Here is a 20,956-nt window from a genome sequence, read left to right on the forward strand (position 1 = left end):
TCTGTGCAACAAAGGAAGTTAAAAATAGCACAAATAGAAGCCTAAACCCTAAAAATACTCTTATGTGCAGGACACAGGAAATTATACGATTACTTTTAAAAAGCTGCAATTATGTAATTATGTTTGCATAAAATTAAATATGAAACGAACGACACAACGACACAACGTATAAAAAACGTGGACACTGTAAAGATAACGGCACTAAGTGATAAGGTGTAAAAAAGAAAGAGGAGGTCGACAATCGAAGAATAAAAACAAAAATAATTTGTGACAGAACAGAAATACGAAATCGAGACAAACTTAATTAAAAGTCAAGAAACAGGAACTTCTGGATCCTCGATAAATATAGTTGAAACAATTTCATTCTTTTTGCTGGCGATATGAACAAAAAGTCTAGAGAAAATTTCAGATCTTCTAAATAAAAAAAAATATTGGTAAAAGTTCACCTACTCAGAATAGCGTATTGCCTTTGCTGCACTGAGACATGCCATTAAATTTTAGTGCACAAATACATGCAAGTCAAATGGCATGTCATGGTTGATCTAATAACACCACCTGCAAATTGAAAAATAGTTCCAATTTAATCCATTTTGCACAGGCTTTAAAGGTGGAACAGAACATCAATTTTCTTTATGCGAAATAATGTAATTTTCTGGAAATAACTTGGATTTGATATACATTGTACTTAAAACCAAAATTGAAGTTGATGTTCTTTAGCTAAGAAGTGTAGAGACTTAAGAGACAAATATTGTACTTTATAAGTTTTTGAAATAGGAAATAGGAACGCACCTGAATATCTTCTGCATTAAACTCCTTTTTTCTGGGTGTCCCCATCATTGAATCATGTGTGTAGTCGCATTTCAGGTTTTCATCCCGGCACTCCTTACCATGGTCTTTCACATAAGGCGTTCTGATCCAGTTAGTTAGTCATATTTTAAACATACATGTATCTCGCTCTTATTGCAGCTAATAGATTCGGACGATGCTCATATTTAGACTTCATCAAATAACTTTCTGATAGTTGCAATGATAGAAGTAGCTACCAAATCAACCAAGTCAGTGTATCTCATTGATGCTGGCTCGCCTCTGCGAAACAGTATTATGATAGGATTTTACTATAAAAACTACCTAAAACATCTCCAATTCCTGGCTCCCAGCGTTTTCCTTCAATTACAAAAAGCAAGCCAGCAACCAAAACAAAATGTCGGTTCGTTTATGAAAAGTGACCAATCAGAAGCTGGCTTACAAAAGCCATAGTGCCATACTAAGCCGCGGCCATCTTTATTGAACAAAAAAGAGCTCAATGACAAAGGACCAATCAATCGCAAGTAGAATATTGCATCAGTCGCTTCTACCTAAATGCGAACGAGAAACGAGCTTAACAGTTAAGAAACCTTTGGGTAACTGAGCCATTTGAGCACTTAGAAGATGCCATTAAGATATCTTAACACTTGAAATATATCAGGGACCGAATATATTTTTAAATTCATTTTCAGGCATAATAATTCAGATTGTTTCTTTGGTGGTAATAATGAGTTATGACAAAATTTGCATCTGCACTATGCGGACACTTCTCTAATATTAAGGTAGTTCTGTGACATAGACTCTTTTTCAATGGCATATCACTTTTGGCTCCATCCCTGCCTTTCATAACAAATATAGCGAGCCACTTTCAAGCTTTTCTTTGTTTAATTTTTAAGACTCCATAACTCGTTCAATGCGACCATTGGCGCCCTAGATGATATGATACTACACTGTTTTCTAGATACGGATAACTGTATATAGTTCATGATGCCGTTAGATCTATAGTTTAAAATGTATATGAACATACCATTGTAACGTAAATATCAACATGAGGATGAGAATATAAACGAATACATTTATCTGGGCAAGTTCTTATATGAAAATGAGCTACGAATGTTTCTTTGAATTTTGCAATAACTGCTCTAAAATATGAAATTAGTATTACTTTTCATTTCAATTAATTTCTGTCTTTAAATTTGTATTCGATATATATCGGATCAAAACCAATAGCCGAGTTTTAGAACTGCATAAATATTCTGAATTAATCTATTTCCACTCTTTATTGGTTATGGAGCCCAGGCAAACGAATCTTTACAAACTTGTATTTCTTATGAATTCAGAAAAATATGTACTGGTTGATAGCATTAGTTGTAAATCTTAAACAAATATAATACGATATGCCTTGTATTTATAAGTTAATTCGATTTTAGGGCGGGTTGGTAACAGATTAAGTTATATACACACAGATTTTAAATGAGACGCAGAATTTGTATTAAGTATTAATTGCGTGTCATTGTCCTGGGCACTATTCTGTCAGACATCAAAGCAGTTGAAATGCACCATTGACAATGACCAGAGTACAGATGCCGGCAAAAGTTTTCAACAGGATTTGGTAAAGTATCGGTGAGAGAATTCGTTTATGTAGGAACTGTCACCACACTAAGCTGTCTCATGTATCATAGACGAATTTTCAATAAAGGCATATCCAGATCAGTCATATATCTAGGTCATACAAATAAAAGCATAAAAAAAACACTAAATTTTTAAAACTATGTTAAATATTGAATTGGAAAATGCATATCTACTTTCTTTTATTATGACAGTGTCATCAAATAATACAGAAATACCTGACATTTTCATAAAAATCCGTTACCGATGCTTGCATTCATTTCAACGTGTAAACAAATCCAAAAAACCTGAAACCATTTTCGATACTTACCAATAAGAATGTAAAAGGTTGTATTTGAGATACGTATTATATTATACTGTGGAAATACTTCATATTGTGTGTGTCTCATCGATTACGTTAAAACTGGCTTCTGCTTACATAAGAGGAAATTACTAAGTAGCTAAACTCTGACAATAATGATAATATTATAAATATTACAATCATGCAAATTTTACTTGACAATTTATTATTTTCTCTTTGTCAAGGGTTTATCTATATTGTAAAGAAATAGTGTTGAAAAGCACTTTTGAAAGTACGTTATACACGTCTTAAGGTCGTTTTGCGCGTTTGGATCGAAACTTTTTCTACAATGTAGAATTTGATTAAACACCAATTTTTCAAAACTTCAGAATATACCTAGAAAATTCAGCAAATAAAAAGAAAGGGACTTGTGCATGATTTTTTGCTAGACTGATTTGAAAAATTTGGACCTCGTGCAATATTTCATAAAGGGAGTCTATGGGAAAATCATAACTTTCATGACATTTTCGCGAATAGATTTTTTTCTACAATGTAGATTTTGATGAAACTTCCCACGGTTGTTAATAAACATGCACTATAATTTGGTGGAATAAAATGTATAAGTCCGTGTGATTATTTTTGAGATATTTGACCATAATAAAAGTGAACCGGACATTTCACGCGAATTTTAACACATTATTTTGAATTTTTAACGTGCCGTATGTTTTAATATCATATTTTGACTTTAGAAATATAGCAACAGTGCCATTGTAATAAATTTACTCACAGGTTTCAATTAATTCATAAACTGATTTTCATTTCCGTACGCCGAATCCAGGCTTTATTCTACGTTTTCCGGATAAATAACGTTACGCCATCACTTCCGGTTTTTCAAACGTGCAGAACTACCTTAAGAATCATAGGACCACTGTTTAGGAAGGGTACTTTTTCGTTAGAGTACTTCCTGTTTAAACGAGCTGACCTTAACTTCTTAGTATTTAGTTTCATATAAGCTTGCTTTTCACAGTGATTTGAATAATAAATTAAAAAGATTAGGTATATATTTAATTGGTTTAATATATGTTTTATTTCTTCCTATGTAACTTATGTAAGCAACGTATTTTTCATAGAACGTTAAATAAGACAACCAAAAGTATAAGTTTAACCTTAATATACATATAAATGCTGTTACTAAGGCAACTGCTGTTTTATATTTATCTTGGCATATAATGTTTAATTCCCATCAAGCCATGTTCCAATGATTTTAGAAATCTTAGATCTAGCAGCGGCCAGTTGAGGCGGATCCTTTGATGTTGGAGGGTACATGTCAGCACAATGCGCAGTTCCTGGAAGAAAAAAAAACAACACTATTTAAGTATTTACATTTACAGTCCAAATATATTTCATTCGATTAAACATTACGGAAAACATTTTTTCGCGTTGACCTACTTTACGTCAGAAGAATGCCGCATTACCTAACGAAATGCATAATCGTACGGAAGTTACATAATGTAATAACCGGACCACCTTACGAATGTATGGGGCATTCGAACCCCGTGCACTTTAGCACGCCCACACAAACCATAACAGAACCATAATACATCTTTTAAATTAAACGTTTTGATCAGAAATATGTAAGAAACATGGATATATTGATAACTTCGTGCTATTGATTGCATTATTGATTAAATCTTATATGATTTGTTCTACAAATTTTCGCCTCATTTATGCTAAAATGTACCAAGTGCTGCTCTTGAAACTTGGATTGTTTAGTATTTTCTGATTTTCAAGGGCAGATTAAGATTAAGCACCGGTACCTATGATTTTTAATACAAATTTCCGTTTGAAACTTGATTCTCAGTCAGTACACAAAGTCTGTCCGTAGGTAAACCTTTGCCTATATACATATAGGAAACTGTCAAATGTGTCTTTAAAGAAGGTTATGATACCTTTATGCATTAATGGGACGAATTCTGTTACTTTTAATTCATTAAAATTCGTACGGAACCAATTTTCGTGAGTTTTCGGGATTTAATCAATCTATGAAATTAAATAAAGAGGTAAAATTTCTATTCTTTTTTTTGTTCAAACATCTACTAATTTATATACTCATGCAATTAAATTATTTTACAGTGTTGGACCTTAAAAACAGTTTCTTTGGTAAAAGCGTATGTTGATACATACAGCGTATAATTGTACTTTTAACATAAATTGTAACAACATACCATCAATCAGAATAATTTCAGTGGAAGAGGGGTCAGGTTTGGCAGTGAAACCAACTTTTCTCCAAGGGTCCATCATTCCATTTACAAACACTGCTTTAGAAATTGGTAAATTTAGCCCGCCGTAAAATCTATTCGTCTCCTCACAGTTATCTATGACTTCTGCTCCTCCAAATATTTTTGGCGGGAAAACACTGATACACTGATCTGTTGTTAAACTACAATGAAATATATTGTCAACGATGTCATTAAATTGAATAGTCATATCTCATTATTGCATTGTTCTAGACGTATTACTGGGTTCTGCTTAAGAAATAATAAGTTCCCAAACGAAGAATTCGGGTTATTCTACGATAAATCACACTTGGGGACTTATTTTTTCGATTCTAACACGACAAACTAGTATCAACAGTGTTAGAAAACATGGTAACTACTTTTTACGACCGTGCTACGCACCTAGATCGGATGACGTCATTACACGCGAGTGGTTTATTGCAGATTAACCCGAGATAGATTTTGCTCTACATGTATGTAGATTATTTGCTTGTCGTGTTAGAATAATAATTAATTGTAAGTACTGTCTCTTGTCAACTTACTTAGTTGGAAAAACCGATACTTTTTTGAGTGGAATTACGTTTAAAATTCAAATTCAGAAAGGAAGTCATCTGACTAGTTAGTATGTAATGTTTTGTAAAGTGAAAAATCATATTCATCGCCATATTTTTGTTTATGTATAATAAACCCAATGACCTATCACTACAGCACAATTATAATGATTGGTTACTGAACGAACTGAACTGCTGTTTGAAAAATCTATTTTACGACAAATACTGACATCATAATTATGGTCATTCACGTTCAGATGAGGAAGGGATGGGGTTGGGTTACGGGTATTGCATGATGCAAATCATTCTGATTGGTGGTTTGCTAGTTTCTATCATAAAGTTTCTGTTATATTATAGAAAGCCATACAGACTGATTTATCATTTAGATAAGGAAAATTTTTGTAATGAAGCATTTTGAATATTTTCACAAATACCGTCAATAAGAATGATTTCTACATCTGACGAGGCTTGAGTGTTGCTAAGATACTGACACCACGCCTCCATTGATTAAGAACTTAGAAGTCCATTCACAAATACTGATTTAGATATTGGCAGGTTCTGCCACTATAGAAACGGTTCGTTTCATCAAAATAATTGTCTGTAACCTATTCCCATCCGTATTCTGGGGGGTGGGGTAGGGGGGGGGGGGGGGGGAGGCGGGGAAACAAACACCTGTTGTGAAACTATTATAGAAAAAGGTGATCTACCTTAACATATAATGAAAATGACATTTTGCTACTGATATTTTTTCATGTAAGTCCTAAGCTGCCAACTAGTTTTGTATTTATTTAAAAATCAAAACATAAAAATTGAGATACACTCAACATAGTTTTGGTTTATTTAAGTATAATGCTTACTGCTGGGTAATGGAGTATGCTTTACTAGCGGTTGTTACACCTCTCCATTAACGAAAAAAGATGTAAACCATAACCCCGTTAGTACCTATTAATATAATGCTCCTTTTTGCCTGAGATGGATATTTTGACAGTTTAACGATATCATCTGAATTTTTAGAGGAGGCATAAGTCTATCACCTACGCTTAACAAAATCATTCGTTATAATGCATAAAATGTAAAAAAAATGAGAATGTTAAATGAAATTCATTAGAGATAGATGGTCACCCATGTTTTCTTTCTGACCGGCATACAGATTAGATAACACGAAATCACACACCAATTTGTAAAAACGCCTGTAATTGCTTATATATAAAGTACCCGCCGAATTTCGAGGACGACATTCAAAAAGGCGGGGAAATGTGTCACGGTATAGGACTTGAATAATAAAACGGGGAGAAAATACGAATTTACTGGGGCCCTATTCCTTTGACAACTTAGAACGAGTTCTAAAATTTTCTAGAGTAATCTTCTAGATAGTGACAAATGAATAAATAGTCCACATACGCTATAAACATGGCAGAACACATACTATGTTTCACTCCGCTGCACAAAATGTTCAGAGTAGTCAAAGAAATATGACCCTAATTTGGACTTGTGTGATTACATTTATTTGGATGTGCAAAAATAACAATGGAATGGTAGATCTTACTTCCACTGAAACTGGGCCTGTCCAAAGGGTTGTTTGTATGAAAAAGAGCTCTGAATCCATCCAAATTCTGAACACGTTTGATAAAGCCATTGACGATCTGTCAAAATAATTTTGCTTGAGCTGAAGTGCTGTCAACCTGGGCATGATGTGCACCCGGTGCAATATTTTGCGCACGCGCGAAAAAAAATGAACCGACATTATAATGAAATAGTAATTTTGACTTAATTTTGAAGTCTCGGTTCACACACTTAGCATCTTTTTTCTACTTCAGATACTTTGATTCTAAGCAAGACTCATACTGTGTCTATAAAACTATCTGATAGTTCTGTTTCTAAGAAGCAATTACTAACGAATGAATTTCATATGCCCAATGACGGGTGTACCTATCATCTGATATATATTTGCTCCAATGCAAAATTATCATATGAACAAAGCTTTAGTAATAGATTAGTTTATTTCATTCAACCTCAGATACCTTGAAATACAGTGTATATTTCTAAACCGCCAAATGGTGCAATTTTAGTTTCTTTATAAAAAATAAAAAAATCCCTTAGATTTCAAATTAAAAGTGCCAAGTATGTTTCATATTGATCACTTACGTCCTTCAGCAGAAATGCTGTTCCAGTCTGTATGGTTGAGGGAAAGAACCAGTTTATTATATCTGAGGTTCAAACACTGTTCCCCGTACGTGTCCAGAATGAGTGAATTAACGTCAGCGTAACGTTGTATACTGTCACCTCGGCTTTCATCGGTCATGATGTCACACACTGTCTGAATTGTCAGGTTGGTTCCTTTCCTACCCTACACATTCATATTGTATCATTCTTGAATCATTAACAGTAAAATATCACATTTATGAATTTAAATGTCAAAAATACTCAGCAAAGTATCAAATATATGCATTTTATAATGTAAAACGGTACTCTTTAAACTATCACATGTATTCACTGAAGTGTAAACCGACAAAATAGTGAAATTATCACATTTATGTATTTAAATGTTAAAAATTCTTACCAAAGTAGCAAATATATGCATTTTATAATGTGAAACGGTTCTCTTTAAATTATCACATGTATTCACTGAAGTGTAAACCGACAAAATAGAGAAAATATCACATTTATGCATTTAAATGCCAAACGAAACTTAGTTAAATCGCATGTATACCTTTACGTGTAAAACGATTCTCGGTAATTTATTGCATTTTTGTATTTAATGTAAAACGGTACTCGGCTAAATAACACATACCAAAAATTCCCTGTTGTCGTTGTTATACTGAACGACACCTGCGAAGTTTTCAGCAAGATTGTAGAAAAATACAGGCAAATCAAGTAACGCGTTGTGGTTGATTTTATCACATAGCCTGTAAAGGAAATGAACATAAGAATATAGAAAATACCATTTCAACTTTTACATTAACCTTCGGCTGATAAGCAACTTGGAGGTAGAGGAGGATTTTTCTTAATGATGATATAGGTGCTTTACACTCCCACTAATTTTACGTGAAAAGAAAATCAATATCCATGCTTCATCTCTTCAAGTTAAATCACTTGGTGAAAAAATAAATTAGTTCTTTTAAAATATGCTACAATGAATCGCTTGTTTTGAAAATGCCAGTACTTTAATTGTTGTGCACAAACCAACACGGTCAGGGCTAAAAAGGAAGGTATTCACAAAACAATTTATCTAGGCGCTACAACCATCCGAGGTAGCTTTTAACAAAAAATGGAGATAAATACATTTTATGTTCAATACCGTTACAAACGGTGATAAAATAGGCTTTTAAACTGCTCTAAGGAAGGAAAACAACTCCTAGTTTTTTAAACCAATACCTAAATATTTTATTCATTAAGAGTCTCTTGTCAGGCTGACCCCACCATTCAAACATACGTGCAGTAGCATTCCTTATCTCCTTCGTGCAGTCACTGCTGTAAGTATCAAGGGCCTCTCCTACATCGACATAATAATCTGCAGAAAATAGCAAATATGATGGCTGGTTTCTGCCATTTCTTTCTTGCATGTTGGTGCGTTTGAGAGCGCGAACACGCCAAAGCGCTAAAACAGTAAACTAGCACGCATATACGACAAAAACCGTATATGTCGTATCGGCGCGCGAATTCAGCGTTTAAGCGAGCTGGCGCGTTTAAAAGCCACAAACACGACAGAATGATAAATAGCGCACCAATACGACAAAAACATATATGTCGTATCGGCGCGCGAATTTATCTTTTAAGCGCATTGGCATGTAAATGACACCAGCACGCAAGAACGGCAAATAGTGCGCCAATACGATAATACCATATATTGGGAGGATTAGCGCCCTAATTATCGTTCTGTCGTGTTGATGTCCATTACACGCACCAACACGCCAACACGCTAAACTATTTTGTTGTTCTGTCGTTTTTGCTATATCGTTCTGATGTGTTGGTGTGTGTAAGATCGAGAGCACGTCAAATCGCAAAAACGACAAACAAAAATTCCAGTACGAGAAAATCGCGCGCGCAACGAGTTTTGGTGTATTGGTGCGCTAGTTTGTTGTTTTGGCATGTTGGCGTGTTCGCGCTGTTCAACGACCCAACATGCCGGAACGTAATGGCAGAAACCGGCCACCATAACAATACAATCTGCAGAAGACGACACTTGTATAGTGGTTTCGACATTATAATCGTAAGAAAATTTATAACGATATAGATGTCTAAAATAATAATTTGCAGAAATTGACAGCAAAACAGATGTCTAGACACTGTAATCTGTCGGAAATTGTTTGACAATATAATCCTAGGTAATAATGAGAACAGTTATTAGATAATCAAAACTTAGATGCAGTTGCCATATTCAAGATCTACATGTTCTATTTACGTATTCTATAGGGACTTGTGCAATTCGTGGGCACTGCATAACGATCAACGAAAGAAGCGGATTACAATACCTACTTCACAAACAGCTTCCTCTGTCTTGTAATAGAGCAACTATGTCCAACACTACTTATAAATAGAATAATCACAGCAAATCAACTGATTAATGTAGCTTTGAATGTTTGTGACTTTCGACACCAACGGACTTTGGTTCATGTTCAACCATATCACCTGAATAGCACATAAAATTATTCAGTTTATGCGAGTTATTCTAGATATATAACGTGCACTGTATTTCTGCCATAAACCTCATAATAATTATGACAAATCTGTTATTGTTAAAATTTTAACCTACCTTGAAATTCCATAACGGCAACCACTGGAGCACTAGACGCCACCGCTCCATCAATTAAGTACGGGTAACGGGATCTAGCCCATGCTGCTAACGAACCTATAGTACCGTACAACTGTACAGGAATTATCATTACTTGATATATTGCTAAAGATAAAGCTAAAATATGTTTGTAATTACTAAACTGGGAAAAGATCTGCATTTTGATAAACAGTTTAATTCCACTAAAAGCAATTGGCACCAAGTTACATTATGACTGTATCTAAAAATAATTTCCCAAGACAAAATTATTGTCGCTCCATAAATTTTTTATAAATCTCAATCATTTTGAATAAATGCTTATGATATAAATATTAATGGCGTTAATTATATTAAAAATTTCAATCAAGTAAAATGTACACAGTTCAAACAATTTACCACTTGCAGTTTTGACATTTACACAAATGTTTGTTGTGCATTTTAAAGTCAATTAGAATGGAGGCAGTATTCAAACGGTAACACTGTCTGACTACAAAACTCTGGGTCTTAAGTTCGACCATCTGCTACTCTAGTTAAAATAGCTAACATTCCGATAAGTGTCCTGTGTACGGGTGCTTTAAATCTGGCACGCTAAAGAACTAGGAAGCTTCTGGAATAGGATCCTGTTGCATATTTCATAAAAACTTTATCACTCATCCAACTAAGAATTACATAGTTTTCTTGAAGAGTCGCCCATTTAGGCTACTGCTAAAATAAACTTTAATACAAAGAAAACAATATTTCGTTACAAAGACAAAATTCATTATATATGTCGGCTTTTCAACTTTAATAGTAGGTTGAGTAAAAATATCCGCATAAATCATAAAATACTTGATTCTTATAATATGTATACAATTTTACTGTTTAGTTGAAATAAGGCACTATACTAGTAAGTTATCTAAATGCTACCGGCATACGATCCACCAAATAGTATAACACTACTGTTTTGCAAATACTGGTATAGGTATAATTTTTTGAAGTAGGTTACGAACTGTGCGATATCCGCTACAGCCTGTTTCGAACTTAGGTACTGCAGGTTTGGAGTGCTGATATCTCTAAATAGGCAATAGTCGTTTGATTAGTAAGTACATGTATTGAACAGACTCAGTCAAACTGAGTTTGCTATTATTTTGCTTTGTTGCATTCTATGATTCCTAAGGATCTTCATACAGATTATATTAACTATCACAACAGCAATCTTTAAGTGCCGTGTGCCGTCCGTAAAAAGTATCCCAGTACTTGGATTCAGTGTTGCTATATTTTCTTGTCCTTTAGGACCGGGAAGTCCACTCAATGTTCATGGGTAATAGAGTTCCGCTTCAGCCGGTGCTAGGGGGCTTGAGGGGTGTTGCACTTTCCACTGAATACCTCTCATGAACAGACTTAATCAAACTGAGTCTGCTATTATTTTGCGTGGTTGCATTCTATGCTTCCAAAGGATCTTCTTACAGATTTCATTATCAAGGATTCATTTCATTAATACATTAAATAAAAAATACTTTGAGGTAACTAAGTTATACCGGTATACAACTAAATGATCTTAGTGTTGTTCCTGAACTTATATTTTATTACTTCACATAAATGTCCATGAAAAAACTTTATACAAGGTAGTTAACTCGCAATTAAATCGCCAATCTTCGTGCGGCTATGTATTCTATATTTAAGTTTTCGACATTCCTTCACCGATACTGAATTGTCTTTCCGTATCGCTCGAGAAATGCCGAACCACAGATATCCGAATAATGCTTAATGTAAGAAAATTTCCGCCGCCATTCCAGCGGTTTTTTCCAAATCTAAATTGTTGTAATGGTTATTGTCTTTTGCTTTGCATTAGTATTGATATTCGGTTTCTAGGTTAAAATCATATTACTGAATTTCAATTCTCTGAGGAAATTCTTAATTTTTCAAGAGATTTTTTTTATGAATTATTAGATTTCACATATATGACCTAAACTTACGGCACTGGTTGACTTTTCCCGTAATATCGATGTTCCAGTAGAACTAGGAAAGCTCCATGATCACGTGCATACTGCTGCTACGCGCCATCAACTAACCACGCGGGGCTGGCTTCTGCTTCTCCACCCAACATGAGGAAAATTGGACCACCTGCTCTATAAGTGGCATTGTTAACAAAATATCGCTGAAATAGAATCAATGGAAAGATGACGTCAGTACAATGAAAAATTTAATTTTACTTGTACGGACTTCCTAAATCGACATCATTCATGTATCTGACAGGCGTTTAAAGGCGAGAATGATTAATCAAACTGAAATTATGATTATACTTTGAACTAAACTTTTAAGAATATAGTGCAAAATTTTTCAAAGATTTGTTTTTTTCCTAAACAGATGTCTGCTATCAAGTACAAAACCTGTACATACCTGTTTCCAGTATCTGAAATCACTTCCGTCAAAATGGTTGACCTTTTGAAACTCATAGAACTGCTGGTCAGGTAGTCGGACTCCATCTTGAACTTTAGGACCTCCTACTTTTCCCCCAAACGGTCGACCATTGAACATCCATGCATCAATGTTAGCACCCGAAAGTGCAACCATTATCAAACAAGACAAACGATTCATTTCAGTTTATAAGCTTTCCCCTCATTAGATTTTTTCTTACAAAATACATACACATATATATTTATCTTAAGATCTCCTTTGATTAACTGTTTCAGTAAGTAGACTTTTTAATAAACAAAAGTAATAATATAATGTTTGTGTTTATTTGTAATGCTATTTATAGTAACAGTGTTATCATCGGTCGTGTTTACACAAATGATAACTAATCTGTAACATGGGGCGGATTGAACGGAAGTGTTCTTACAATTGAGTATTTAACTTAACACTTCTATAGCCAGATAAAAAACATATACAATGTGTATGTAATTTTAGAAAAAAATCTTTCTTATAAAAATATATAATGCTTCATGCTTTAGGCACCAAACAGGGGACCCGTGATATGACAATCGGCAAGTATCGTAATGGCGAGCCTTGAGCATGTGCGTGTTAAACTACATTTACGTCCAGAATAATTACAGTAATTACCCTGACAATTATATAAAAACCAATGTGTGTTTGTACATTGAATACATTCGTATAGGGTTTGTTATATATTTACACGACCATGTTTTTGTTTCACATATTATGCCTTTTAATCACCGGGACACTTTGATTTCACACAGTTCTGTGACTGTACACAGTTTGCTTACATTTCAAGTTTATTAGTAGAATGTAGGGATAATACACGTTTTTTTTTTGTGTATTAACGTCTGCAGAAGCCCGCGGGATTGTTTGTGACCGAGACCGAAGGTCGAGGTCACAAACATATCCCAAGGGCTTTTGCAGACGTTAATACACAAAACAAACGTGTATTGTCGCTATTCTTGCATAAAAAACATCACACGACGACTTTATGTATTGTTTTCATATGTGATGACTTGACGATTCCGGTACATTTTTTTATTTACCATTCCTGTTGTTCTTGGAAACGGTAAACATGTTTTAAATATCCGTATCCAGGGCCCAGAAATAAACAACACTATCAAAAGCACATCCTGAAGGTTTTTAAGCGATATTTTTATCTCTCGTTATTACAAACATAAAATTACCAATAATTGTTCATATCATTTCACAATTTGGTGGACTCGATCACAATTTCAAGAATAATAACTTTACATTCGAGTTATATTGAGTACGTACACAGTTGGAGTACGGATGAGTACGGATTAGTACGAACGTAGTGTCAAGCTTCCAAGCGTACAGTCGCGTTCTTTTCTTCTGTCCGACACTCACTGCCAAGTGCCTGTGCTACGGCATCCGCTGTAACAATAAAAATACTTGCGTTATCAGAAGTGTTTCTCATATCTATCAAACTGGTATAGATGACCTAAATATTTATTATTTTGACACAAAAGTACGCACATACTTGTTTTTGTACAAAAGCATCGTTCGAATATGAATATATTTATATTTACTTTAATAAAGTTAACTGCTGCATTCTTTCATTATAATAAATGATAGTTTAACGTTTTGTTGTTAAAATTAAGACATTGGGTGTACATGATATGTGCCGGTTTCTTTCACTTTTCATATGAGTGGTCGTATTTTGTTGATTTGTTAATATGTTAGCATCGTCCGGGGGCCTTATTCTATTCTGTTTTGGTCTGATACCAAATTAGTCATCAAGTTTTAAAGTTGTTCGTCAAGTCCCATTTCCGTTGTAGAAAAAACACTTAGATCAAAGAATGAGTTTTTTATTTTTCATTTTAAACCATTCGTGTGGATTATTTAGCTTAACAGTAAGATTGTTTCAAAACCTATCAATCATTCACGTAATACTATAAAAGAATAAAATCACTGGAACCATGACAACTTGTGTGAAAATCTGGCAGAAATTTGTCTTATTTTTAAAACTGAAATAAGAAGTATTATAAAAATTGACACGGATGATAGATTTTATTAATATAATGTATCCCCTCAAATCGTACCCAACGGACATGAGCTATCACAATATAACGTTACCATAATGTTAAGTATCATAATATAATACGAACAACATTTCAATGAATAATAGTTTAATTTGTTGTAAGCGACTTGTTGTCAACTGAACCTAAAGAACGGAAAACTAGGTTTAAATAGACTAAGAATATATAATCTTATATTCATGAATATTATAGACACTTGCTATATATGTATTACGTGTTTCCTTAAAAACATAAAACATGCATACACAAGTGATCTACTAAATATTCAATTGTCCTATAGCCAGACATTGCAAAACAATAAGTCGTTCTCAAATTGTCTTTTAAAAACATAAACGCTTTTGCTTTCAGGTCCAACGACCATGTCTATTAATAATTCTGTCTTAACACCCTTGTTGAGCGGCGTGTCCATCTACGTCAGAATAATTACAAATTACTGAATGTCTAAAAACATGAGCAAGGCATTTTTTTAAACATTCGTATGTAGGCTGGCTTGTTAACTATCTACTAACCTGTTTTTGTATCACTCAATTGCAATTAAAATACCGAATTATTTCAAATTTGCATCAAGTTGTTTATCAAGTTTTTATAAATGTGGATAAAGTTTCTGTTTTTGCAATAAGCTCCATGACCGTCATTGTTTGTATCGATTTACTAGATCAAAACATATCCAAGGCTATTCGCGAAAAAAAAATCATCCCTTTTTATTTTTCAAACTACGATTCCAGAACATTTTTAAAATCCAGCGTAATGATAACAAGTAAAACAATGTTTTAATAATATTATCCATGCCGAAATAAACCAAACTAAAAAGAAATCCTAAGGTTTAACGCATCTATCTCTTTACAAACCTACAATACAAACCTTGCTTCCAATATCATTTAAACAATGGATACTCGAAAACTTAAAAATAACTTTCTAACGATTATATAGCGTAATACGTTCACATTGGTTGCGAGAAGTACATTGATTAATGAAGTATAGATCAATGTAAAGTAGGCGGGGGCCAATTTCCCCACTACCAGGACTTTTTAAAAAAGCCACTTGTTTTCCACTATATAAACCACTGTTATGTAATCCTTTCCGTAGCTCCATGAGTGCGGTTAAAACTACCTGAGGTCACTTGGTCACGCCAGGAAACTCCCAATCTTCAGCTTCAGTCTTGTGCCGGAAAAAGTAAACGTGTTTATGTAAATATTTTTTCCCAACATTTTCGTCTAGACACTTAAAAATATGATGTATTTTAGGTATCATTGCAGATATACGGACAGTCGCCGAGCATTTTGCACTTTTTTTTAAAAAATTAGTGCCTAACTACCGTACACAACAAAGATGCAACTGAAAATTCACTAATTTTTCTATAATTCTCATAATTGCTTAAATTTGCAAAGATTTTATAATTTATTTTCACTGTATCACCAGATGACAAAACGCCCTGTACCAAAGTGAATTACAAACTAATTTCGAATGCTTGATTTGCCACATTTTCAATGGTGCAAAGCCAGGCTAACTTTCTGGGCAAGAAAAGCTAAATGACGGCGCAACACTCAAACTGTTACAGGTAGGCAACAAGGTTACAGTCAAATTACACCCTTGAAATAGAAATAGGGGGCATTTATTCGCAAATGTAATAACTTTATTTCATTATTTACGTAATACGTAAGAATAGCCAGCAATATAAAACAACTATTACTTATTTCCCGAAAATTCCATTTGCCATTTTACCAGATCAGTTTAACAACATACCATTTTTTTGCATAAAACGTGTTATTCAAATAGGTTAGTAAAAAAACCCTTTGGACATAAAAATGCACAAATCTAATTTAGATGAAGGCCAAATTAAATTCGAAAAACCTTGATTTTGCACCATTTTTAAGTACTTAGATCTAATGATATTTTAACAAATTCCGAACTTTACAAACTTTTAAATGACGCACAGCAATTAAACCAAATCTACGTAGACAATCAATTTAAGCATTGTGACAAGCGAACCATCTAATTCTACCACCATAACATTTTAGCACCGTAAAATCACATGTATAATATTTACCCAGTCTAAGCGCAATATTAGCAATCAATCTGATTTCATCCGTATCTCTGACCGTGGGGACCCATAAATATGCAAATGGGGTCAATTTTATTTCGCAAAATGTGCATATGTACTAATTATTACTGATGGAAACATGAATTCCCAGAAATGCTACAGACGTTTTTAACCATTATTTGTCCGTAGCGACAAAATTTCAAATCTGTAACTGCATATTCTGCCGAGAGGCGTGGCTCAGTGACCCACATACAGAGCTCTTATTATAGCACTAACATTATTTGTGTAGGTATTAATTCTAAGAGTATAAATTCAGAAAAAAATGTTTTGTAAAAAAAAAATCAAATAATGACTTCCTAAATTCAAATGAAAAACTCTCTGTTTCAAATTTAATGTTTTGACCTCTAGAGACATTTTACATAATAATCTGGGGACTTAAGCTAAATGACCACAACACTCATAAACTTTTACCGTGAGACATAACAGGTCTTGAAATCAAACTAGCACGATCGAATTCTTTATTTACCCCCAATCTATGTAGACCTAAAACCAACCTTTACATTTTCTAATCCTACGTAGGACGCATATATTCCATATCCGATCAATATCATTCAGGGGATGTTGGGGTGACTGAAATACAAATAGGCATTTTTCTCTGAACAATGATGAATAGTCCTTTTACTGTAACCTTTTACTGATGAATATCGTGAACTAACGCCAAAAATGATAAAAACAACTAAGTACTTTTTTCCTTCTGCCACAACATTGAAATTTAATTGGGGGTCTTGTTAACCTCTGACAGACATTTAATGTACTTGTTATATTCGGTGGTTTTTACTAAAAATTTAATAAACAGTAAATTCCGCTTTTCGGTCCATAAAAACCCAAAAATCTTAGTAAGTGATGGAGGACATTTTAAAATAAATATAAGCTGATGTATATCACATTATAATCATCCAAGTTATTTATATGTAAAAAAGATAACCGCTACGGTTGTTTATTTGTATAAAAATAATGTGCATAATCGTTTTTACTCCTAGATCGGATCGACGTTACTTACCGGGTAACGGAATCGAACGTGGACGGATTCCATATCAAGCTTCAGCTCAAATTTCGAAAAGTAAATCCATAATTCTGATACTATCTTCACACAAATTCGCTGATGTTTAAAAAGCATGTTTAGGTGTATTCAATAATAAGGTACAGGTCGCGAAATGCAATGGCATTTTATGTTGAAAAATAGTATCCGAAAACTACTTTCACTCTATTATCCAAAAGAAAATCTCAGACGAACTTTGTCCAAATGTCTATTTTGCGAGAATTCCATCAAAATGCTTATTTGTCAAATTGAATTTTTTTGATTTTTATCGAACTACAGAATGTGAAAATACTTCTCCTTGCCAAGCTTGAAATCGCTACTTTCTTTGTGCCGGAACTCACGCAAGATCTGTGCTGCGCATCCGCTGTAACATAACATATTTCGTTCGAAGTGTTTCGAAGACCAACTGTAAAGACCATATTATTGCACAGTGCCTACTGGAGTTTGCCGGACTCAAAACATCCTTCGTTGGAAATTTAATATTCCCTTTAAAGTTATGTGATTCTTACGAAAAAAATGATAGTTTAACAAGCACCTGAATGTAACATTAGACATGGGTGTACCTGATGTCCGTTTTCCACTTTATATATGTCCGTTTTTTAAAGTTAAGAATGTCGGGCCTTGCTACTGTTTTGGATCGTATCAAATGTAGCCCATCGGTTAAAGGCGTAAGTCCATTTACGTTGTAGCACACCCAGACTTAGGGATCAAAAATTGGGTTTTTTGATTTTTCCATTTAAACCTCGTAGTGGATTTTATAGTCATAACCCAAACAGCTTGTTTCAAAATCAATAATTTCACGAGTTAAATACTAAACGATTCAATATCACTGGCATACCAACTTAAAAATTACAATTGTCCTATTTTTAAACTTTTTGAACTGACCACGTAGAGATTTAGTAACATATTTTTCTAAAAGGCTGTAATTTGCAGTCTTGAAATTGTGAAACCACCCTATTTTACTGTTAAATACTATTATCTGTTCAAAGATTTGACGAAAAAATTTTTTACGGACAGTTGCGTCATGGAATTAGCAAAGCGCACATTGAAAAGTCATTCCCATGTAAACTCTTCGTTTTTTTACCAGAGCGCTAGAAAAAGGCACTAGCAGTGCGTTAGAACAATCTTCAAATCTCTTTTTTCACTTACGTTTAAAGCAGATGACTTCAATCTATTTGCCCCCAATAACGGGACTGTAGACTCTTCAAGTGAGAACTATTTACTGCTAATCTATTGAATACACTGTTTCTGAAGTGCCCCCCATGTGAAACACTTCCGGAGGAACATCCGGGTTCTTCCTATGTATCTAAAGCGTGAAAATGTGTGGACTAAGCTGCTTGGTGTGAAGTTAACCCTTACCCTGCTAAATTTCTATAATGAATTTGTCAATCTTTTAGTTTGGACAGAACCATTAACTGTTAAAAGGGGTGCTTACCAAAAAATACTGACTGAATGGCGAATAGTGCAGATCATGATCAGACTGGTCGGATGTGCTGGCTGATCATGATCTACACTGGTCGCAAATGCAGAATCAATCGTGACAAGCATGATAAGGGTGAAATTCTTTCAATTAACAATATAAAAGGATTTTGATGGTTATTGAAAACTCGATAAATGTATTTGAATGGCAGTCTTGTGTTCATAACGTACTATTAGTAAATCTATCTGCGCAATGCCATGCTGTAGACTGTACTTGAATAGCTTTCCGAATCCGAAACTATTAATACAGGGAATATTCGGAAAAAAACAAACAAAGTCAACCGATCTTTATTAAATTTAAAAGGGAAACTGGCCCATTTTCTCACACCCTCGTGGAGATTGATTCAATCATGAATGAGGTGCCGAGAGTGATAAATACGAGTCGTAGAACTTGCTTTACAATCGACCTAAAATAAATAAGTATAAACTAAAGTCATCCAATCTTCTTATATGAGAAATTAAGGATTCGAGCACAGTTGTAAAAGCTGACGTTTCAGATATATTAAGTAGAAATTTCTCCAGAATCAAATAATAAAAAACATTCCAACGAAAATTTGATTAGGATACAGTCACACCCACTAGCAGTAAAGTGTAATTTTGTCTGCTTGAAGATGGGTGCAGACACTTTCTGGCAATAAATACAGTTGAGCTCCACAAATTAACAATAAAAATGTGGAATTATGTAATTATGTCACTGTAAACCTTATTAAGTTTTTATTTTTGGAATTGTCTGTATGTTTGTAAAAGAATAGCCTGCTTACACTTGACACTGGCTCTAAACGTTGGTATCTCGTAGTACAGAAGATATGAAAAATTAAAACAAGAGTTTTCGCAGGAAAGAAACTTTGGCATGAAAACCGTCATAATTACCGAGTTTAAAAGAAAAGTACTGGATAATTTCGATTTTGAGAAATTCTTTGAAAACTGAAGCTTGTAAAAAGTGAAAATTAAGGTAAAATATGAATACTTAAATTACTTAAATACAATTTTATGCAGGAAATAATGTAATAAACACCCCGAAAATCAACATTTTCCAAAAAAATTATTAAAAATCATAAAATCCGAAGTATAAGAATTTTTGAACGAAACATTTTGTCTTTTTTTGCATGTCACGGACCTTCATATATACCAGAGAATAAGCACAGAAAGTGTACCCTTTTCAAGCTGATTTACACTGTATTTGCTAACAATGTGATGAGCGATTATTATGTAAAAATAAACAAGCTTGTTTTATAAACTGAGCATAGTTTGCAATATAAACCAAATGGCATTACTTTTCGAGCACCTCACGTATTAACAAAGCCTGTCAAGCCTTAAAATTGTTCTCTTGTGTCCATAAAAGATCCCAAGTATAAAAACAGTTAAAAAGTCCTTTTTATGAAATTTACTTTCATTTTAAAAGCCTTACTATGGATTATTTAGCTCCTTTACTTTCTGTTAAATAATAAGATTAAATCTAAACATATCTGTCATCTGTGTAATACTTGAAAAAATATGTCGAAACCATGAAATCTAAGATGAAAATCGTGTATGAATTGTCTGACT

At 33.8% G+C, this 20,956-nt stretch overlaps 1 pseudogene; it reads right to left on the minus strand.

Annotated features, from left to right (window-relative positions):
* Window positions 1-3,782: 3,782 nt before the first annotated feature.
* Window positions 3,783-12,984, minus strand: LOC123554506 (putative serine protease K12H4.7; annotated as a pseudogene).
* Window positions 12,985-20,956: the final 7,972 nt, after the last annotated feature.

The sequence above is a fragment of the Mercenaria mercenaria genome, chromosome 7, assembly GCF_021730395.1.
Source record: "Mercenaria mercenaria strain notata chromosome 7, MADL_Memer_1, whole genome shotgun sequence".
NCBI classification, from domain to species: Eukaryota; Metazoa; Mollusca; class Bivalvia; order Venerida; family Veneridae; genus Mercenaria; species Mercenaria mercenaria.